The following is a 24,576-nucleotide window of genomic DNA, read 5'->3' on the forward strand; positions in this document are numbered from 1 at the left end:
TTAAGAGTCCTGCTGGGTTACTAGTGTTAAGAGTCCTGCTGGGTTACTAGTCCTGCTGGGTTACTAGTGTTAAGAGTCCTGCTGGGTTACTAGTGTTAAGAGTCCTGCTGGGTTACTAGTGTTAAGAGTCCTGCTGGGTTACTAGTGTTAAGAGTCCTGCTGGGTTACTAGTGTTAAGAGTCCTGCTGGGTTACTAGTGTTTAGAGTCCTGCTGGGTTACTAAGTCCTGCTGGGTTACTAGTGTTAAGAGTCCTGCTGGGTTACTAGTGTTAAGAGTCCTGCTGGGTTACTAGTGTTCAGAGTCCTGCTGGGTTACTAGTGTTCAGAGTCCTGCTGGGTTACTAGTGTTCAGTCCTGCTGGGTTACTAGTGTTCAGAGTCCTGCTGGGTTACTAGTGTTCAGAGTCCTGCTGGGTTACTAGTGTAAAGAGTCCTGCTGGGTTACTAGTGTTAAGAGTCCTGCTGGGTTACTAGTGTTAAGAGTCCTGCTGGGTTACTAGTGTTAAGAGTCCTGCTGGGTTACTAGTGTTAAGAGTCCTGCTGGGTTACTAGTGTTACGAGTCCTGCGTTAAGAGTCCTGCTGGGTTACTAGTGTTAAGAGTCCTGCTGGGTTACTAGTGTTAAGAGTCCTGCTGGGTTACTAGTGTTAAGAGTCCTGCTGGGTTACTAGTGTTAAGAGTCCTGCTGGGTTACTAGTGTTCAGAGTCCTGCTGGGTTACTAGTGTTCAGTTTACGGACATATTCAATCAATCCCTATACCAGTCTGCTGTTCCCACATGCTTCAAGAGGGCCACCATTGTTCCTGTTCCCAAGAAAGCTAAGGTAACTGAGCTAAACGACTACCGCCCCGTAGCACTCACATCCGTCATCATGAAGTGCTTTGAGAGACTAGTCAAGGACCATATCACCTCCACCCTACCTGACACCCTTGACCCACTCCAATTTGCTTACCGCCCAAATAGGTCCACAGACGATGAAATCTCAACCACACTGCACACTGCCCTAACCCATCTGGACAAGAGGAATACCCTGGGTCTCGACCCCGCCCTGTGCAACTGGGTACTGGACTTCCTGACGGGCCGCCCCCAGGTGGTGAGGGTAGGCAACAACATCTCCTCCCCGCTGATCCTCAACACTGGGGCCCCACAAGGGTGCGTTCTGAGCCCTCTCCTGTACTCCCTGTTCACCCACGACTGCGTGGCCATGCACGCCTCCAACTCAATCATCAAGTTTGCGGACGACACAACAGTGGTAGGCTTGATTACCAACAACGACGAGACGGCCTACAGGGAGGAGGTGAGGGCCCTCGGAGTGTGGTGTCAGGAAAATAACCTCACACTCAACGTCAACAAAACTAAGGAGATGATTGTGGACTTCAGGAAACAGCAAAGGGAACACCCCCATCCACATCGATGGAACAGTAGTGGAAAGGGTAGCAAGTTTTAAGTTCCTCGGCATACACATCACAGACAAACTGAATTGGTCCACTCACACAGACAGCATCGTGAGGAAGGCGCAGCAGCGCCTCTTCAACCTCAGGAGGCTGAAGAAATTCGGCTTGTCACCAAAAGCACTCACAAACTTCTACAGATGCACAATCGAGAGCATCCTGGCGGGCTGTATCACCGCCTGGTATGGCAACTGCACCGCCCTCAACCGTAAGGCTCTCCAGAGGATAGTGAGGTCTGCACAACGCATCACCGGGGGCAAACTACCTGCCCTCCAGGACACCTACACCACCCGATGCTACAGGAAGGCCATAAAGATCATCAAGGACATCAACCACCCGAGCCACTGCCTGTTCACCCCGCTGTCATCCAGAAGGCGAGGTCAGTACAGGTGCATCAAAGCTGGGACCGAGAGACTGAAAAACAGCTTCTATCTCAAGGCCATCAGACTGTTAAACAGCCACCACTAACATTGAGTGGCTACTGCCAACACACTGTCAATGACACTGACTCTACTCCAGCCACTTTAATCATGGGAATTGATGGGAAATGATGTAAATATATCACTAGCCACTTTAAACAATGCTACCTTATATAATGTTACTTACCCTACATTGTTCATCTCATATGCATACGTTGATACTGTACTCTATATTATCGACTGCATCCTTATGTAATACATGTATCACTAGCCACTTTAACTATGCCACTTGGTTTACATACTTATCTCATATGTATATACTGTACTCGATATCATCTACTGTATCTTGCCTATGCTGCTCTGTACCATCACTCATTCATATATCCTTATGTACATATTCTTTATCCCCTTACACTGTGTATAAGACAGTAGTTTTTTTGGAATTGTTAGTTAGATTACTTGTTCGTTATTACTGCATTGTCGGAACTAGAAGCACAATCATTTCGCTACACTCGCATTAACATCTGCTAACCATGTGTATGTGACAAATAAAATTTGATTTGATTTGATTTGAGTCCTGCTAACATGAGGAAGTGAAATGTCATCACCTACTCTGGGCAGAGTGGATGGACAACCTAGAAGTTGCCCTCCCTCAAATCCCTTGGTTCACTCTAAGATCAATCCTCCAACAGGCAAGAAGGAGTTGAAAGATATCCAAAAGGTGTTTCTACATTTTCTACAAAAGGTGTTTCTACATCTGCATTGCTTGTTGTTTTGGGGGTGGGGGGGGGTTTTAGGCTGGGTTTCTGTATAAGCATTTTGTGACATCTACTGATGTAAAAAAAAGGGTGATTCATAAATACATTTCATTGATAAGAATACTGCTTCTCTTAGTTCCCTGGGTCTTACTGCGTCTGAGAGAGAACCAGCTGAAGGAAAAAGGAGGAATGGAAATAGAGGGTTGAACTCTGAACATTTTCCAGAGCCTTTAGGCTACAATCTCATGAAAATTCTGATCGGCTTATAGGGTCTTTTCATTCCACCACCAGGATGCCGCGAGCGGGGAGACGCCATAACTCAGAAATCACGCTGGGCTTCTACACAAAGGGCACTCAGAGAAATGAGATGTAATCTCACGAGGCAGGGCCCTATGAGCCCGAGAACATAGTGAGATATAGGGAGCCAGAGGACAACAGGCAGCTACAGCCAACTGTGAGAAAGAAAGTTCACTTCCCAATAAATTCCTTCCGTCCCAGTCTGGAAAAACAAAACATTAAAAAAAAATTTTTTAAAAACACACAAGACAAAACTGCAGCCTGTTTTAGCACTGCACAAAACTACACAATAATACAAAATGGATCACATATGAAGGGAGCTAGCGTCACAAACAGAGATCTCTAAAGGTGCAATAGGCTCATCTCAATTAATGGCATTTGCTGGAGAAAAAAAAAATGGGTTAAGGACTGCGCCTTTAAAAGCCTGTTTTTGTTTTGTTTGTTGGTTTGTTTTCATTCAATACGACGGGCCGGGGACATCAGAGCGATCAATCCCTCCCTGGGAAAACAAAACATTACAAAAACACAAAACTTATCAGAAATGGAGGGATACGTGCCGAAAAACAAAGGCATAAGTTTGTCATTAACAAGTCCGGTCCGGGTGTGATCTGACAGGTCCTCAACTGGTCCTCACCACGAGGTAATGTTTTTGGGAACATGGGGCCGAGGTTAAGTAACCCACCCTGAGACACTTTCACTGTGAGAACACACGCACACACACACACACACACACACACACACACACACACACACACACACACACACACACACACACACACACACACACACACACACACACACAAACACACACACACACACACACACGCACACACACACACACACACACACACACACACACACTGTGAGAACACACTGCCTTGCTGAGACCCAGGCTGTGGGAAAGGGAGTTTACACAATTACATCACAATGAGTTATGGGATGCAGGGGGAAGGAGAGAGTGAGAGGGAGGGAGAGGGGGGAGAGAGAGGGGGAGGGAGAGAGAGAGGGGGTAGAGAGAGGGGGAGGGAGAGAGAGAGGGGGAGAGAGAGAGGAGGGAGGGAGGGAGAGAGAGGGGGGGGGAAAGAGAGAGGGGGGAGAGAGAGAGGGGGAGGGAGAGGGAAAGAGAGAAAGAGAGGGGGACGGAGAGAGGGAGGGAGGGAGAAAAACAACAAATATTAACTATATATTTAACATCTATTCAACAAATATTTCACATATATTAAACATATATTTTTAGGCTTAGATGCATGGTTGCACTGTAGAGCCCTGAAATTCACTCACAGAGATGTAAAGAAATTTGAATGCAACCAACCACAGCATACAAAAATCACACTGCCCACAGGTACCGGGAGGTGGGACAGACAACATCACACCGCCCACAGGTACCGGGAGGTGGGACAGACAAAATCACACCGCCCACAGGTACCGGGAGGTGGGACAGACAAAATCACACCGCCCACAGGTACCGGGAGGTGGGACAGACAAAATCACACCGCCCACAGGTACCGGGAGGTGGGACAGACAACATCACACCGCCCACAGGTACCGGGAGGTGGGACAGACAACATCACACCGCCCACAGGTACCGGGAGGTGGGACAGACAAAATCACACCGCCCACAGGTACCGGGAGGTGGGACAGACAACATCACACCGCCCACAGGTACCGGGAGGTGGGACAGACAACATCACACCGCCCACAGGTACCGGGAGGTGGGACAGACAAAATCATACCGCCCACAGGTACCGGGAGGTGGGACAGACAAAATCACACCGCCCACAGGTACCGGGAGGTGGGACAGACAAAATCACACCGCCCACAGGTACCGGGAGGTGGGACAGACAAAATCACACCGCCCACAGGTACCGGGAGGTGGGACAGACAAAATCACACCGCCCACAGGTACCGGGAGGTGGGACAGACAACATCACACCGCCCACAGGTACCGGGAGGTGGGACAGACAAAATCACACCGCCCACAGGTACCGGGAGGTGGGACAGACAAAATCACACCGCCCACAGGTACCGGGAGGTGGGACAGACAAAATCACACCGCCCACAGGTACCGGGAGGTGGGACAGACAAAATCACACCGCCCACAGGTACCGGGAGGTGGGACAGACAAAATCACACCGCCCACAGCTACCGGGAGGTGGGACTGACAAAATCACACCGCCCACAGGTACCGGGAGGTGGGACAGACAAAATCACACCGCCCACAGGTACCGGGAGGTGGGACAGACAAAATCACACCGCCCACAGGTACCGGGAGGTGGGACAGGCAAAATCACACCGCCCACAGGTACCGGGAGGTGGGACAGACAAAATCACAAAATCACACCGCCCACAGGTACCGGGAGGTGGGACAGACAAAATCACACCGCCCACAGCTACCGGGAGGTGGGACTGACAAAATCACACCGCCCACAGGTACCGGGAGGTGGGACAGACAAAATCACACCGCCCACAGGTACCGGGAGGTGGGACAGACAAAATCACACCGCCCACAGGTACCGGGAGGTGGGACAGGCAAAATCACACCGCCCACAGGTACCGGGAGGTGGGACAGACAAAATCACACCACCCACAGGTACCGGGAGGTGGGACAGATAAAATCACACCGCCCACAGGTACCGGGAGGTGGGACAGACAAAATCACACCACCCACAGGTACCGGGAGGTGGGACAGACAACATCACACCGCCCACAGGTACCGGGAGGTGGGACAGACAAAATCACACCGCCCACAGGTACCGGGAGGTGGGACAGACAAAATCACACCGCCCACAGGTACCGGGAGGTGGGACAGACAAAATCACACCACCCACAGGTACCGGGAGGTGGGACAGACAACATCACACCGCCCACAGGTACCGGGAGGTGGGACAGACAACATCACACCGCCCACAGGTACCGGGAGGTGGGACAGACAAAATCACACCGCCCACAGGTACCGGGAGGTGGGACAGACAAAATCACACCACCCACAGGTACCGGGAGGTGGGACAGACAAAATTGCACACCCCACAGGTAACGGGAGGTGGGACAGACAAAATCACACACCCCACAGGTACCGGGAGGTGGGACAGACAAAATCACACCACCCACAGGTACCGGGAGGTGGGACAGACAACATCACACCACCCACAGGTACCGGGAGGTGGGACAGACAAAATCACACCGCCCACAGGTACCGGGAGATGGGACAGACAAAATCACACCGCCCACAGGTACCGGGAGGTGGGACAGACAAAATCACACCACCCACAGGTACCGGGAGGTGGGACAGACAACATCACACCGCCCACAGGTACCGGGAGGTGGGACAGACAACATCACACCGCCCACAGGTACCGGGAGGTGGGACAGACAAAATCACACCACCCACAGGTACCGGGAGGTGGGACAGACAAAATCGCACACCCCACAGGTACCGGGAGGTGGGACAGACAAAATCACACCACCCACAGGTACCGGGAGGTGGGACAGACAACATCACACCACCCACAGGTACCGGGAGGTGGGACAGACAAAATCACACACCCCACAGGTACCGGGAGGTGGGACAGACAACATCACACCATCCACAGGTACCGGGAGGTGGGACAGACAACATCACACCGCCCACAGGTACCGGGAGGTGGGACAGACAACATCACACCACCCACAGGTACCGGGAGGTGGGACAGACAACATCACACCATCCACAGGTACCGGGAGGTGGGACAGACAAAATCACACCGCCCACAGGTACCGGGAGGTGGGACAGACAAAATCACACCGCCCACAGGTACCGGGAGGTGGGACAGACAACATCACACCATCCACAGGTACCGGGAGGTGGGACAGACAACATCACACACCCCACAGGTACCGGGAGGTGGGACAGACAGCAAGACTGTTAACTCATTGTTCACTTTGTGACTGACAGGCGACCTGTCCAGAATTGATTTATACACAATCTCACATATGTGAGAGTAAATATTATTGAATTAATTCTTAACTTTACGGTATAAAGTCTGATGTAAAACATTTGGAAGGGATTTATTTTGGGAGCTGTAAAGTGAAAATGAATGGACTAAACTGAAGTGATTAGCGTCAGGCCAATGAGGATCAACAATGTGGATTTTTCCAATGTCATATTTCATTGTGCACGCATGATAAGTTTAATATTGAACTATCTCTGATTAGAGAGTGAATGTTATTTATAACGAAGGTTACGTGGAGAAAATCGGACCTCTCTGAAATTAAAAAGGGATTTAAAAAAAAATCTAAACCCTCCCTGAATGCTTGAAAAAAACACACACACACACACACACAAAAAAACGAGTGTCCCTCCCCTAAACTCAAAATAATAACTGAAACAAAGTGGATAGCGGAGAACATGCCTCACTTCTTGGCAAAACCAGAGCCTTAGATACGCGGTTTTAGAAACTGTTCTTCAAACTGACAGCACAGGAATCTGCATGGTCAGAAGGTTGTGGGTTGGAGTAAGGATGGAAAGATCTCCTTCACAGTGAAAAGCAATGGAATTTTATTTAAAAAAAAACAAATCTACGTCCTTTTCAGATATTAACATGATATTTTTTTTAATACCACAAAAATGACTGAAATGACAAAGTAAGAAAGATAAGATGAACACATAGGCCTATCATATTTCTCCAATGCCAAAGCAGTATGTGGTGTTTACAACTAAACTGATCCTGTTTGTAAATAATTACATCTTCAACGTCGTTATGAATCTCAGTATGTATGGGACTTCCAAAAGTTAGGCCTACCTTTCCACTCTAGACAGTAGGGCTCCCTTTCCACCCCAGACAGTAGGCCTCCCTTTCCACCCCAGACAGTAGACCTCCCTTTCCACTCTAGACAGTAGACCACCCTTTCCACCCCAGACAGTAGACCTCCCTTTCCACTCTAGACAGTAGATCTCCCTTTCCACCCCAGGCAGTAGACCTCCCTTTCCACCCCAGACAGTAGATCTCCCTTTCCACCCCAGACAGTAGACCTCCCTTTCCACTCTAGACAGTAGACCTCCCTTTCCACCCCAGACAGAAGACCTCCCTTTCCACTCTAGACAGTAGACCTCCCTTTCCACCCCAGACAGAAGACCTCCCTTTCCACTCTAGACAGTAGACCTCCCTTTCCACCCTAGACAGTAGATCTCCCTTTCCACCCCAGACAGTAGACCTCCCTTTCCACCCCAGACAGTAGACCTCCCTTTCCACTCTAGACAGTAGACCTCCCTTTCCACCCCAGACAGAAGACCTCCCTTTCCACTCTAGACAGTAGACCTCCCTTTCCACCCTAGACAGTAGACCTCCCTTTCCACTCTAGACAGAAGACCTCCCTTTCCACTCTAGACAGTAGACCTCCCTTTCCACCCTAGACAGTAGACCTCCCTTTCCACCCTAGACAGTAGATCTCCTTTCCACCCCAGACAGTAGACCTCCCTTTCCACCCCAGACAGTAGACCTCCCTTTCCACCCCAGACAGAAGACCTCCCTTTCCACCCCAGACAGAAGACCTCCCTTTCCACTCTAGACAGTAGACCTCCCTTTCCACCCCAGACAGTAGGCCTCCCTTTCCACCCTAGACAGTAGACCTCCCTTTCCACCCCAGACAGTAGGCCTCCCTTTCCACTCTAGACAGTAGACCTCCCTTTCCACCCAGACAGTAGACCTCCCTTTCCACCCCAGACATTAGGCCTCCCATTCCACCCTAGACAGTAGACCTCCCTTTCCACCCTAGACAGTAGACCTCCCTTTCCACTCTAGACAGTAGACCTCCCTTTCCACCCCAGACAGTAGACCTCCCTTTCCACCCCAGACAGTAGGCCTCCCTTTCCACCCTAGACAGTAGACCTCCCTTTCCACCCCAGGCAGAAGGCCTCCCTTTCCACTCTAGACAGTAGACCAACCAACGCAGAAAAATGAAACCTTTAACTGCTGGCTACTGTTCTTCCGTGGCTTAACCCAATGACAGAATAGTTCTCCTAAGAGCTGTCTGGGTTTAAACATATTCTATTGTACAGAAAGTGAATCGCTTAATCAATTGACAGTGACAGAAATAGATTACTTCCCAGGCAAAGATGAAAACAAAAAGTGTCTCTTTGGCGATAGAAGGTGATAGCTCAGCCTCTGAATGTCAAAGAAAATAATCAATGATATTCCCCATAATGCATCAGAGTCACGTCTCTCCCAGGTATTTTACAGCTTGTTTCTAGCATTGCGAACCAAAGCGCTTTTATAGATCACTTTATATAATCAGATCCTTTAAAAAAAGGTGTTCTTCTAAATCTTAAACTAACAATGGTTAGGCCTGTGTTTTCTGACAGTTTCTTTACTAAAAGGTTGGCCTATGGCATACCGTCTCATAACCCCTCAATTTTCAGTCTTGGTTTTAACTTAACAGCCCTTCACTGACACAGAGGCTAGTTAAAGAGTGGATTGGTGGGTGGAGGAGTTGACCGACAAAATCTATGGATATAGCAGCCTATAGCCTAATTTCATTTGTCAAACAGGTTGGTCCACCTCTCATTGCATAAATAGGAAGAAATTTGCTCCAACACAAAGCCCTCTTGTTGTTAGTAAAGTCTAATTAAAATGAAGACGGTTGAAATGAATTATGCCTACTCGATGTTTCCTACGTTCAGCACCATGAGCTGTTAATTTCTGATTGATTGCACCTTGGCTGCTGCTTCAAGTTTTAGAACCACAATATAAATGACTTGAATCTGACTTATTGTGAAGTCAATAACTCTGATAAATAAATCATGAGAAAGAAACAATTTGTTTTTAATTTAAAAAATCAATTATAGTACTAGCAAGCTATCAAAGTTCACCTCTGGTCCTACTTTTCATATTTGAACTCTCCTTCTCAATCTGAACAGAACATAGGTTATAGACTAATCCATGTACATTTCTTTTGGGGGAGACTAGGCCTAGTCAACAACAAAAACATTTTGGGGGAAGAACCTTTGACTCACTTCCTGCACTGCCACTGAAGGCCTAAATAGCCATTGGTTACGCAGCAAACAAAACCATTTTTTATTTTATTTAACTAGGCAAGTCAGTTAAGAACAAATTCTTATTTTCAATGTCAGCCTAGGAACAGTGGGTTAACTGCCTTGTTCAGGGGCAGAATGACAGATTTGTACCTTGTCAGCTCGGGGGTTTGAACTTGCAACCTTCCGGTTCCTAGTCCAACACTCTAACCACTAGGCGACCCTGCCACCCCATTTGATCAGGAAGAGCAGAGCAGGCCGGGGCTCAGGGTTGGAAAATCCATTGCAGTGTGTGGGGCGGCAGGAAGACCGGCGGGTAGGATCACTGGGCCCGCAACCGACTTTGCTTTGTCCTTCTCCGAGCACTTCATGGCCTATAGGCTATGGATCATGGGATTGAGACCACTCTAACTAGCCTATAGGCTATGGTTCATATGATTGAGACCACCAACTCTATAGGCTATGGATCATGTGATTGAGACCACTCTAACTAGCCTATAGGCTATGGATCATGGGATTGAGACCACTCTAACTAGCCTATAGGCTATGGATCATGGGATTGAGACCACTCTAACTAGCCTTTGGGCTATGGTTCATGGGATTGAGACCACTCTAACTAGCCTATAGGTTATGGTTCATATGATTGAGACCACTCTAACTAGCCTATAGGCACACTTGATATTGCACGTCCAGTGGAATATCAGAGATGAGGGCACACATCCATAAATAGCCTAATAAGCAACTAATTCTTAAACACTGGGAAATGTTGACATTTCATAAATTACAAATGACATGACCCTCCCCTGGACTAGATTTAAGAAAATAAATACTAAACCTTCCCCTTGAATGAAATTGAAAAAGCATGACCCTCCTCCATTTTCCTCCAGGTCTCCATTCTGTACATTTCCATCCATCCCTTAACTGTCTGTTCTGTTCAGTAAACATCATTCTGTGTACATCTCGATGACGATGCTCTTGAGTGAGTATTCCTGAAGAATCAGTGGTCAAAACTGAAACTGTGAGCAACTCTCTCTCTGTGTAGTTTTCCCATGCTAGCCTAGCGCTCTGCATGTATAAGCCCACCACAGGGGCACTATTTTATATACAGTGCCTTGCGAAAGTATTCGGCCCCCTTGAACTTTGCGACCTTTTGCCACATTTCAGGATTCAAACATAAAGATATAAAACTGTATTTTTTTGTGAAGAATCAACAACAAGTGGGATACAATCATGAAGTGGAACGACATTTATTGGATATTTCAAACTTTTTTATCAAATCAAAAACTGAAAAATTGGGCGTGCAAAATTATTCAGCCCCCTTAAGTTAATACTTTGTAGCGCCACCTTTGCTGCGATTACAGCTGTAAGTCGCTTGGGGTATGTCTCTATCAGTTTTGCACATCGAGAGACTGAATTTTTTCCCATTCCTCCTTGCAAAACAGCTTGAGCTCAGTGAGGTTGGATGGAGAGCATTTGTGAACAGCAGTTTTCAGTTCTTTCCACAGATTCTCGATTGGATTCAGGTCTGGACTTTGACTTGGCCATTCTAACACCTGGATATGTTTATTTTTGAACCATTCCATTGTAGATTTTGCCGTCCCAGTCTCAGGTCTTTTGCAGACTCCATCAGGTTTTCTTCCAGAATGGTCCTGTATTTGGCTCCATCCATCTTCCCATCAATTTGAACCATCTTCCCTGTCCCTGCTGAAGAAAAGCAGGCCCAAACCATGATGCTGCCAACACCATGTTTGACAGTGGGGATGGTGTGTTCAGGGTCATGAGCTGTGTTGCTTTTACGCCAAACATAACGTTTTGCATTGTTGCCAAAAAGTTCAATTTTGGTTTCATCTGACCAGAGCACCTTCTTCCACATGTTTGGTGTGTCTCCCAGGTGGCTTGTGGCAAACTTTAAACGACACTTTTTATGGATATCTTTAAGAAATGGCTTTCTTCTTGCCACTCTTCCATAAAGGCCAGATTTGTGCAATATACGACTGATTGTTGTCCTATGGACAGAGTCTCCCACCTCAGCTGTAGATCTCTGCAGTTCATCCAGAGTGATCATGGGCCCCTTGGCTGCATCTCTGATCAGTCTTCTCCTTGTATGAGCTGAAAGTTTAGAGGGACGGCCAGGTCTTGGTAGATTTGCAGTGGTCTGATACTCCTTCCATTTCAATATTATCGCTTGCACAGTGCTCCTTGGGATGTTTAAAGCTTGGGAAATCTTTTTGTATCCAAATCCGGCTTTAAACTTCTTCACAACAGTATCTCGGACCTGCCTGGTGTGTTCCTTGTTCTTCATGATGCTCTCTGCGCTTTTAACGGACCTCTGAGACTATCACAGTGCAGGTGCATTTATACGGAGACTTGATTACACACAGGTGGATTGTATTTATCATCATTAGTCATTTAGGTCAACATTGGATCATTCAGAGATCCTCACTGAACTTCTGGAGAGAGTTTGCTGCACTGAAAGTAAAGGGGCTGAATAATTTTGCACGCCCAATTTTTCAGTTTTTGATTTGTTAAAAAAGTTTGAAATATCCAATAAATGTCGTTCCACTTCATGATTGTGTCCCACTTGTTGTTCATTCTTCACAAAAAATTACAGTTTTATATCTTTATGTTTGAAGCCTGAAATGTGGCAAAAGGTCGCAATGTTCAAGGGGGCCGAATACTTTCTCAAGGCACTGTATAAACACTGCATTTAGCGCTATTAGACAGGACCACACAGACAATGTGCCGCCTGGTCACAGCTGGGATGTCGCTGAATATGTTTGGACCTCATTACATTTGCTTAGTGCGCAATAGAAGGAACAATGTGTACTGTTTTCCCCTGTGTTCTCATGTTCTAGTGTGTTCTACGGTTTAAATGTGTTCTAATGTTCTAGTGTGTTCTACGGTTTAAATGTGTTCTAATGTTCTAGTATGTTCTACAGTTTAAATGTGTTCTAATGTTCTAGTGTGTTCTAATGTTCTAGTGTGTTCTACGGTTTAAATGTGTTCTAATGTTCTAGTGTGTTCTAATGTTCTAGTGTGTTCTAAAATGTGTTCTAATGTTCCTAGTGTGTTCTAGTGTGTTCTAGGGTTTAAATGTGTTCTAATGTTCCTAGTGTGTTCTAGTGTGTTCTAGCGTTTAAATGTGTTCTAATGTTCCTAGTGTGTTCTAGTGTGTTCTAGGGTTTAAATGTGTTCTGATGTTCTTCGGTTTAAATGTGTTCTAATGTTCCTAGTGTGTTCTAATGTGTATAGGGATTTTGATTGATAGATTTAGTTACTAATCACCTGTAGAATTAACTTTAAAGCAACGCTGAAGCAATGCCCGACAGCATCCATCTCAGAGAAATAATTACCAGCTTGAGAATAATATTGCAAGAATCAGATCACTGTCGGTTCTCCATTTCAAGCCCATGATGATACAAAGCAGCCAATGGTCCCATCCTAAATGGTACCCTATTCCCTATATAGTGCACTAGGGTCCATAAGGCCATGGTAAAAATGTAGTGCACTATATAGAGAATAGGGTGCCATTTGGGATGCAATCCATCTCTAGTCAGTCAGAGGCATTGTGATAGAAGGCCAGGGTTTGAGGGTGGGATGTTCTTGCTTTCACCAAATCCAGACACAATCACAGGGGATTATGGGGCTAGAAAATGAAAATAGCATTTTTATCTCTCATTAATTTCAATGCATGAGTCTGAGAGCTCTTTGATGGAAACTAGGAGACAAATACTAAAGATATGGATGAGCCAGAGAGGCAAGGAGGGGAGACTACAAGAAAGCAGGGCTCCGGTATGATAATGAGGAAGAAAGAGACTAAATGTTTGTTTTTTTTTTTGGGGGGTCCGCAAAATAATGACAAAACTAACTTTGGGGACGGGCTAAACGGAAAAGCAAAATGAGAAGTTTTATTGTCACATACACCGGACAGGTGCAGTGAAATGTGTTGTTTTACAGAGTCAGTCATAGTAGTATGATAGGTGTTGTTTTACAGGGTCAGTCATAGGTGTTGTTTTACAGGGTCAGTCATAGTAGTATGATAGGTGTTGTTTTACAGGGTCAGTCATAGTAGTATGATAGGTGTTGTTTTACAGGGTCAGTCATAGTAGTGTGATAGGTGTTGTTTTACAGGGTCAGTCATAGTAGTATGATAGGTGTTGTTTTACAGGGTCAGTCATAGTAGTATGATAGGTGTTGTTTTACAGGGTCAGTCATAGTAGTATGATAGGTGTTGTTTTACAGGGTCAGTCATAGTAGTATGATAGGTGTTGTTTTACAGGGTCAGTCATAGTAGTATGATAGGTGTTGTTTTACAGGGTCAGTCATAGTAGTATGATAGGTGTTGTTTTACAGGGTCAGTCATAGTAGTATGATAGGTGTTGTTTTACCTCGTACCCCTGCACATCGACTCAGTACTGGTACCCCCTGTATATATCCAAGTTATTACCTCGTACCCCTGCACATCGACCCAGTACTGGTACCCCATGTATATATCCAAGTTATTACCTCGTACCCCTGCACATCGACTCAGTACTGGTACCCCATGTATATATCCAAGTTATTACCTCGTACCCCTGCACATCGACTCAGTACTGGTACCCCATGTATATATCCAAGTAATTACCTCGTACCCCTGCACATCGACTCAGTACTGGTACCCCATGTATATATCCAAGTAATTACCTCGTACCCCTGCACATCGACTCAGTACTGGTACCCCATGTATATATCCAAGTAATTACCTCGTACCCCTGCACATCGACTCAGTACTGGTACCCCATGTATATATCCAAGTTATTACCTCGTACCCCTGCACATCGACTCAGTACTGGTACCCCATGTATATATCCAAGTTATTACCTCGTACCCCTGCACATCGACTCAGTACTGGTACCCCATGTATATATCCAAGTTATCGTTACTCATTGCTTATTTAATCCTTTTGTTATTATTTTTATTTGTTTTTATCTGCATCGTTGGGAAGAAAAACTGATGTAAGTAAGAATTTCACAGTTACACCTGTTGTTTACGAAGCATGTGACAAATAACATCTGATTTGATTTGAGATACACCACCTGCTTGTCAAACATCTCATTCCAAAATCATGGGCATTAATATGGAGTTGGTCCCCCTTTGCAGCAGGGTAGCCTAGTGGTTAGAGCGTTGGACTAGTAACCGGAAGGTTGCAAGTTCAAACCCCGAGCTGACAAGGTACAAATCTGTCGCTCTGCCCCTGAACAGGCAGTTAACTCACTGTTCCTAGGCCGTCATTGAAAATAAGAATTTGTTCTTAACTGACTTGCCTAGTAAAATAAAGGTAAAAAAATAAATACATTTAAAAAAATAACAACCTCCACTCTTGATGTTAGGTCGTACGGAAACCCATTTCATGAAGCTCCCGACGAAGAGTTATTTTACTGACGTTGCTCCCAGAGACAGCTTGGAACTCGGTAGTGAGTGTTGCAACCGAGGACAGACGATTTTTACGAGCTTCAGCACTCGGCAGTCCCATTCTATGAGCTTGTGTGGCCTACCACTTCGCGACTGAGCCGTTGTTGCTCCTAGACGTTTCCACTTCACAATAACAGGGCAGAAATTTGACAAACTGACTTGTTTGAAAGGTGGTATCCTATGTTCGGTGCCACGTTGAAAGTAACTGAGCTCTTCAGTAAAGGCCATTCTACTGCCAATGTTTGTCTATGGAGATCGCATGGGTGCGTGCTCGATTTCATACACCTGTCTGCAATCGGGTGTAGCTGAAATAGCCAAATACACTCATTTGAAGGGGTGTCCACATACTTTTGCCTATGTCGTGTATCTAGGCATGAGGAAGACCCAAGCCGTTCTGGTGGGTGGAGTTTATAAAGCCTAAAGCTTAGACTGTTCATTAGGAACAACACGTAAGAAAACGGTCTGAAAACTGAGCGAAAGGTTTAGTTTACACTTGAGTGTTCTCTAATCTAATGAACTAAGTTCTTGGATAATAAAGAGTGGTGAGCTCCTTTAGTTGAGGCAGTTGGGTTGGAAAGAAAAGCTCCCTCTCACCCGGAGGTGTTTTGAGTGAGAAAACGGGTGAAACATCTGCTTGCTGTTAAGTGGTGTGCTAGCTACTCCGAACTGCCTATAAAAAAAAAGAAGAAGGGGAAAGTGATTGTGGCAGAGCTTTCTCTCTGTTCATCATTGTTATTCCTCTCTTATCTGCACTCTGGGCTCATTTTCAGTTCTTCTCGAGTTTGGACTAGTTTCTCATGTCTATGAGAGCATGATTTGGAGAAACAGGCCTCTTCTATGAACTACAATGCAACCACCATTTTAAACAACATTGACAACCATATCCAGATAGTTTTTGTGTTGGTAGACAGATCCTTTTCCCCCAAAGAAAGCCGTATTAGTGCCGGCATAACTACATACTACTCAACGCCAATGAGTTGACAGATAAAACGAAGTGAATCTCTGGGCAGGGTTTAGGAGACACCCCCAAACTGCTTTGGCTAGCTTTAGTATGGCTGTTCTCTTGGGTTCACCTGTCTCCTCTCCTGACAACAGTTATCTGTAGAGATGATCATGTCATTGCATACTGCTGGAGCACTGCCTACAACTGTCTGGCTCTGGCAATGCTCTGTTCATTTCACTATACACACACACACGACATGCACGAACACACACACACACTATACACACGCACACACACTATACACACGCACACACACACACTATACACACACACACAGGCACACGCACACACGAACACACACACACGACATGCACGAACACACACACACACTATACACACGCACACACACACACACACACACGCAGGCATGCACGAACACACACAACATGCACGAACACACACAAACACACTATACACACGCACGCACGCACACACACACACACACACACACACACTATACACACGCGGGCACGCACGAACACACACACACACACGCACTCACTCACTATACACACACTATACACACTACACACTGACTATACACACACTCACGCACACTGAACACACACACACACACACGCATGCATGTACACACGTTAGTGATGCGCGGGTTGACTCAAAACCCGCAGTCCCCGCAGTTATATCCCTGGGGAATGTGGGTTTAGGGGTCATGAAATATTGTGTGGGTGGAGGTGTTAAAACAACACATAAAAAAAAATCCATAAATGTATCATTCTTGTGCAACTTAAATCTGTAGGCTACATTGACGTTTTTCTTTCATTATTTTTGAAACTATCCGATATTAGTGTGAAATCCTGAGCTTTAAGGTCTTACTTTAAGCGCGCCAAATAGTCTACACGGCAATCGCCAGACGCTTTTTAGGAGCAGGGCAGAACAAGTTAACATCGATCCACTGAGGAAACAAAACAAAACAAAAAAGGACAATGTCGGAGTTTGATTCAATAAGAGAAAAGCTGTGAAATAGAGTCGGAAATCAACAGGAAGCCAGAAAAGGCATGAAGGATTTGATGAAGTGGTCAAAGAGGATGATAGCAGTGATGATTATGAGACGCTATTCAAATACCTCAGTCACAAGGCGGGGGGGTTACTGTTCAGATTACTGTTCAGATGGGTTACTGTTCAGATTACTGTTCAGATTACTGTTCAGATGGGTTACTGTTCAGATTACTGTTCAGAGTACTGTTCAGATGGGTTACTGTTCAGATTACTGTTCAGATGGGTTACTGTTCAGTTGGGTTACTGTTCAGATTACTGTTCAGATTACTGTTCAAATGGGTTACTGTTCAGATTACTGTTCAGATGGGATTACTGTTCAGATGGGTTACTGTTCAGATTACTGTTCAGATTACTGTTCAGATGGGTTACTGTTCAGATGGATTACTGTTCAGATTACTGTTCAGATGGGTTACTGTTCAGATTACTGTTCAGATGGGTTACTGTTCAGATTACTGTTCAGATGGGTTACTGTTCAGATGGGTTACTGTTCAGATGGGTTACTGTTCAGTTCATTACTGTTGAGATGGGTTACTGTTCAGATGGGTTACTGTTCAGATTACTGTTCAGATGGGTTACTGTTCAAATGGGTTATTGTTCAGATTACTGTTCAGATGGGTTACTGTTCAGATTACTGTTCAGATGGATTACTGTTCAGATTACTGTTCAGATGGGTTACTGTTCAGATTACTGTTCAGATGGGTTACTGTTCAGATTACTGTTCAGATGGATTACTGTTCAGATTACTGTTCAGATGGGTTACTGTTCAGATTACTGTTCAGATGGGTTACTGTTCAGATTACTGTTCAGGTTACTGTTCAGATTACTGTTCAGATGGGTTACTGTTCAGATTACTGTTCAGATGGATTACTGTTCAGATGGGTTACTGTTCAGATTACTGTTCAGATGGGTTACTGTTCAGATTACTGTTCAGATGGGTTACTGTTCAGATGGGTTACTGTTCAGATGGATTACTGTTCAGATGGGTTACAGTTCAGATTACTGCTCAAATGGATTACTGTTCAGATGGGTTACTGTTCAGATTACTGTTCAGATTACTGTTCAGATGGGTTACTGTTCAGATTACTGTTCAGATGGGTTACTGTTCAGATTACTGTTCAGATGGGTTACTGTTCAGATGGGTTACTGTTCAGATGGGTTACTGTTCAGATGGGTTACTGTTCAGATGGGTTACTGTTCAGATTACTGTTCAGATGGGTTACTGTTCAGATTACTGTTCAGATGGGTTACTGTTCAGATGGGTTACTGTTCAGATGGGTTACTGTTCAGATTACTATTGAGATGGGTTACTGTTCAGATGGGTTACTGTTCAGATTACTGTTCAGATGGGTTACTGTTCAGATGGGTTACTGTTCAGATTACTGTTCAGATGGGTTACTGTTCAAATGGGTTATTGTTCAGATTACTGTTCAGATGGGTTACTGTTCAGATTACTGTTCAGATGGATTACTGTTCAGATTACTGTTCAGATGGGTTACTGTTCAGATTACTGTTCAGATGGGTTACTGTTCAGATTACTGTTCAGGTTACTGTTCAGATTACTGTTCAGATGGGTTACTGTTCAGATTACTGTTCAGATGGATTACTGTTCAGATGGGTTACTGTTCAGATTACTGTTCAGATGGGTTACTGTTCAGATTATTGTTCAGATTACTGTTCAGGTTACTGTTCAGATGGGTTACTGTTCAGATGGGTTACTGTTCAGATTACTGTTCAGATGGGTTACTGTTCAGATTACTGTTCAGATGGATTACTGTTCAGATTACTGTTCAGATGGGTTACTGTTCAGATTACTGTTCAGATGGGTTACTGTTCAGGTGGATTACTGTTCAGATTACTGTTCAGATTACTGTTCAGGTTACTGTTCAGATTACTGTTCAGATGGGTTACTGTTCAGATGGGTTACTGTTCAGATGGGTTACTGTTCAGATTACTGTTCAGATTACTGTTCAGATTACTGTTGAGATGGGTTACTGTTCAGATTACTGTTCAGATGGGTTACTGTTCAGATTACTGTTCAGATGGGTTACTGTTCAGGTGGATTACTGTTCAGATTACTGTTCAGGTTACTGTTCAGATGGATTACTGTTCAGATGGGTTACTGTTCAGATTACTGTTCAGATGGGTTACTGTTCAGATGGATTACTGTTCAGATTACTGTTCAGGTTACTGTTCAGATGGATTACTGTTCAGATGGGTTACTGTTCAGATTACTGTTCAGATTACTGTTCAGATAGGTTACTGTTCAGATTACTGTTCAGATTACTGTTCAGATTACTGTTCAGATGGGTTACTGTTCAGATGGGTTACTGTTCAGATTACTGTTCAGATGGGTTACTGTTCAGATTACTGTTCAGATGGGTTACTGTTCAGATGGGTTAAATGGAACCTGAAATCTGGACACTGACTAAGTCTAGAACCTCTCAGATGTATCCAAGCCAAACTGAAATCTGATCAGAAACACGTTGGGTGGTTTTCAAAGCTTTCTATTTTCCTACAACAATTTTTTTCCACAGAAAATCTTTCTCATTTCTTTCGACCATGTCATTAAACTTTGTCCGCTAAAGGATCAAAGAGTCCGATGTCAACTAGATTGAAGTATTCATTATATAATTTATGACATTATTCTGATGAGCAAGGATTTCATTTAGTCCTCTAGAACAGTGTTTCGTAACCCTGGTTCATCTTGTCAACTAATCATCAAACCCTCAATGAGTTGAATGAGGTGTGTTTGTCCAGGACTACAATAACAATGTGTACTGTTGGGGGTACTGGAGGACCAGGGTTGGGGGTACTGGAGGACCAGGGTTGGGGGTATTGGAGGACCAGGGTTGGGGGTACTGGAGGACCAGGGTTGGGGGGTACTGGAGGACCAGGGTTGGGGGTACTGGAGGACCAGGGTTGGGCATACTGGGGGACCAGGGTTGGGGGTACTGGAGGACCAGGGTTGGGGGTACTGGAGGACCAGGGTTGGGGACTGGAGGACCAGGGTTAGGGGGTACTGGAGGACCAGGGTTGGGGAAATTGGAGGACCAGGGTTGGGGGTATTGGAGGACCAGGGTTTTTTACTGGAGGAATAGGGTTGGGGTACTGGAGGACCAGGGTTGGGGGTACTGGAGGACCAGGGTTGGGGGTACTGGAGGACCAGGGTTGGGTTAGGTACTGGAGGACCAGGGTTGGGGGTACTGGAGGACCAGGGTTGGGGTACTGGAGGACCAGGGTTGGGACTACTGGAGGACCAGGTTTGGGGGTACTGGAGGACCAGGGTTGGAGGTACTGGAGGACCAGGGTTGGGGGTACTGGAGGACCAGAGTTGGGGTACTGGAGGACCAGGGTTGGGGGTACTGGAGGACCAGGGTTGGGGGTACTGGAGGACCAAGGTTGGGTGTATTGGAGGACCAGGTTGGGGTACTGGAGGACCAGGGTTGGGGGTACTGGAGGACCAGGGTTGGGGGTACTGGAGGACCAGGGTTGGGGGTACTGGAGGACCAGGGTTGGGGATATTGGAGGACCAGGGTTGGGGGTATTGGAGGACCAGGGTTGGGGGTATTGGAGGACCAGGGTTGGAGGTACTGGAGGACCAGGGTTGGGGGTACTGGAGGACCAGCGTTGGGGGTACTGGAGGACCAGGGTTGGGGGTACTGGAGGACCAGGGTTGAGGATATTGGAGGACCAGGGTTGGAGGTACTGGAGGACCAGGGTTGGGGGTACTGGAGGACCAGAGTTGGGGTATGGAGGACCAGGGTTGGGGGTACTGGAGGACCAGGGTTGGGGGTACTGGAGGACCAGGGTTGGGGTATTGGAGGACCAGGGTTGGAGGTACTGGAGGACCAGGGTTGGGGGTACTGGAGGACCAGGGTTGGGGGTACTGGAGGACCAGGGTTGGGGGTACTGGAGGACCAGGGTTGGGGTACTGGAGGACCAGGGTTGGAGGTACTGGAGGACCAGGGTTGGGGTAGTGGAGGACCAGGGTTGGAGGTACTGGAGGACCAGGGTTGGAGGTACTGGAGGACCAGGGTTGGGGGTACTGGAGGACCAGGGTTGGAGGTACTGGAGGACCAGGGTTGGAGGTACTGGAGGACCAGGGTTGGGGGTATTGGAGGACCAGGGTTGGGGGTACTGGAGGACCAGGGTTGGGAAACACTGTTCTAGGACAACACATGACAGAAGCGAAAGCTGCATGTATCTAAATATAGACAAGTTATCTAACAAATAGCCTACAAAAATGTTGGAAATTAAAAGCAGAAACAAAATTAGGCCCCCAAAAAATCCTGTGGTTAGGTTAGACCGTTTCCCGCTTTCTACTCCCTGGAAGAGGGGCAGGTGATGAGTAATCATTGGGAACGCATCCAACGATATCCTCTCTCCCTGACGTTCCACTTCAAAATAAAACCTGTAAGTGTGTGTGTGTGTGTGTGTGTGTGTGTGTGTGTGTGTGTGTGTGTGTGTGTGTGTGTGTGTGTGTGTGTGTGTGTGTGTGTGTGTGGTGTGACCTGAAGTGTTTTTAAAAATATCTCTGCTTAACTCGATGAAGAGAAGACTACAGCCAATTTCAACTCTCATTCTCCTCGGCATCGGTGGCATCAACCAATTTTATCCGCTAAACACATCAAACACCACTAAAAGGACAGACACTGTCTGAATCCGTTGGTTGGATAATAAAATACATTACCATGAATATCTAACGCCGACCATATCTCTGAAATGGTTTGATGAAACAGTCTGTGGTGGCTACTCTCTGGATCTTCCCCACACACAGTGGCTTACCCTTCTGGAGGACCAGCTTCAAAGAGGGGAGATATGGAGGGTAGGGAGAGAGGAGAAAAGGAGAGGTAGGGAGAGGAGATATGGAGAGGTAGGGGTAGAGAGAAGGAGATATGGAGAGGGAGGGAGAGAGGATAAGGAGAGGTAGGGGAGAGAGGGGATATGGAGAGTAGGGAGAGAGAAGGAGAAAAGGAGAGGTAGGGAGAGGGGGAGATATGGAGGACCAGGGAGAGAGAAGGAGATATGGAGGAGGTAGGGAGAGAGAAGGAGATATGGAGAGGTAGGGAGAGAGAAGGAGATATGGAGGAGGGGAGAGAGAGGAGATATGGAGAGGTAGGGAGAGAGAAGGAGAAAAGGAGAGGTAGGGACAGAAGAGAGAGCATGAGATAAGGAGAGGTAGGGAGAGAGAGGGAGATAACAGATGCCTAGAGAAAAGAGACATGGAGATTAGGGAGAGAGAAAGAAGGAGATATGGAAAGGTAGGGAGAGAGAATGAGATATGGAGAGGTAGGGAGAGAGAAGGAGATATGGAGAGGTAGGGAGAGAGAGGGAGATATGTAGAGGTAGGGAGAGAGAAGGAGATAAGGAGAGGTAGGGAGAGAAAGGAGATAAGGAGAGGTAGGGAGAGAGAAGGAGATAAGGAGAGGTAGGGAGAGAGAGGGAGATATGGAAAGGTAGGGAGAGAGAATGAGATATGGAGAGCTAGGGAGAGAGAAGGAGATATGGAGAGGTAGGGAGAGAGAGGGAGATATGTAGAGGTAGGGAGAGCAGAAGGAGATAAGGAGAGGTAGGGAGAGAGAAGGAGATAAGGAGAGGTAGGGAGAGAGAAGGAGATATCCGAGGTAGGAGAGAGAGGGAGATATGGAGATGTAGGGAGAGAGAAGGAGATATGGAGAGAAAGGTTTGAGAGAAGGAGATATGGAGAGGTAGGGAGAGAGAATGAGACATGAAGAGGTAGGGAGAGAAAGGACATATGGAGAGGTAAGGAGAGAGAGGGAGATATGGAGAGGTAGGGAGAGAGAAGGAGATAAGGAGAGGTAGGGAGAGAAGGAGATAGGGAGGTATGGAGAGAGAAGGAGATATGGAGAGGTAGGGAGAGAGAAGGAGATATGGAGAGGTAGGGAGAGAGAATGAGATATGGAGAGGTAGGGAGAGAGAAGGAGATATGGAGAGGTAGGGAGAGAGAGGGAGATATGTAGAGGTAGGGAGAGAGAAGGAGATAAGGAGAGGTAGGGAGAGAGAAGGAGATAAGGAGAGGTAGGGAGAGAGAAGGAGATAAGGAGAGGTAGGGAGAGAGAGAGAGATATGGAGATGTAGGGAGAGAGAAGGAGATATGGAGAGAGAAGGAGAGAGAAGGAGATATGGAGAGGTAGGGAGAGAGAAGGAGACATGAAGAGGTAGGGAGAGAGAAGGACATATGGAGAGGTAAGGAGAGAGAGGGAGATATGGAGAGGTAGGGAGAGAGAAGGAGATAAGGAGAGGTAGGGAGAGAGAAGGAGATAAGGAGAGGTATGGAGAGAGAAGGAGATATGGAGAGGTAGGGAGAGAGAAGGAGATATGGAGAGGTAGGGAGAGAGAAGGAGATATGGAGAGGTAGGGAGAGAGAAGGAGATATGGAGAGGTAGGGAGAGAGAAGGAGATATGGAGAGGTAGGGAGAGAGAAGGAGACATGGAGATGTAGGGAGAGAGAAGGAGACATGGAAAGGTAGGGAGAGAGAGAAGGAGATATGGAGAGGTAGGGAGAGAGAATGAGATATGGAGAGGTAGGGAGAGAAAGGAGATATGGAGAGGTAGGGAGAGAGAGGGGAGATATGGAGAGGTAGGGAGAGAGGGAGATATGGAGAGGTAGGGAGAGAGAAGGAGATAAGGAGAGGTAGGGAGAGAGAAGGAGATAAGGAGAGGTAGGGAGAGAGAAGGAGATATGGAGATGTAGGGAGAGAGAAGGAGATATGGAGAGGTAGGGAGAGAGAAGGAGATATGGAGAGGTAGGGAGAGAGAAGGAGATATGGAGAGGTAGGGAGAGAGAAGGAGATATGGAGAGGTAAGGAGAGAGAGGGAGATATGGAGAGGTAGGGAGAGAGAAGGAGATAAGGAGAGGTAGGGAGAGAGAAGGAGATAAGGAGAGGTAGGGAGCGAGAGGGAGATATGGAGATGTAGGGAGAGAGAATGAGATATGGAGATGTAGGGAGAGAGAATGAGATATGGAGAGGTAGGGAGAGAGAAGGAGATATGGAGAGGTAGGGAGAGAGAATGAGATATGGAGAGGTAGGGAGAGAGAAGGAGATATGGGGAGAGAAAGGGAGATATGGAGAGGTAGGGAGAGAGGAGATAAGGAGAGGTAGGGAGAGAGAAGGAGATAAGGAGAGGTAGGGAGAGAGAGGGAGATATGGAGAT

The 24,576-nt window shown here is 46.5% G+C and overlaps 1 protein-coding gene across 1 annotated transcript in view; it reads right to left on the reverse strand.

The window, feature by feature from the left end:
- LOC121840101 (tetraspanin-18-like) overlaps positions 1-24,576 on the reverse strand; it is a 130,360-nt gene that overhangs the window by 70,375 nt on the left and 35,409 nt on the right. The window lies entirely within an intron of this gene.

Source organism: Oncorhynchus tshawytscha, linkage group LG19 (assembly GCF_018296145.1).
Source record: "Oncorhynchus tshawytscha isolate Ot180627B linkage group LG19, Otsh_v2.0, whole genome shotgun sequence".
NCBI classification, from domain to species: domain Eukaryota; kingdom Metazoa; phylum Chordata; class Actinopteri; order Salmoniformes; family Salmonidae; genus Oncorhynchus; species Oncorhynchus tshawytscha.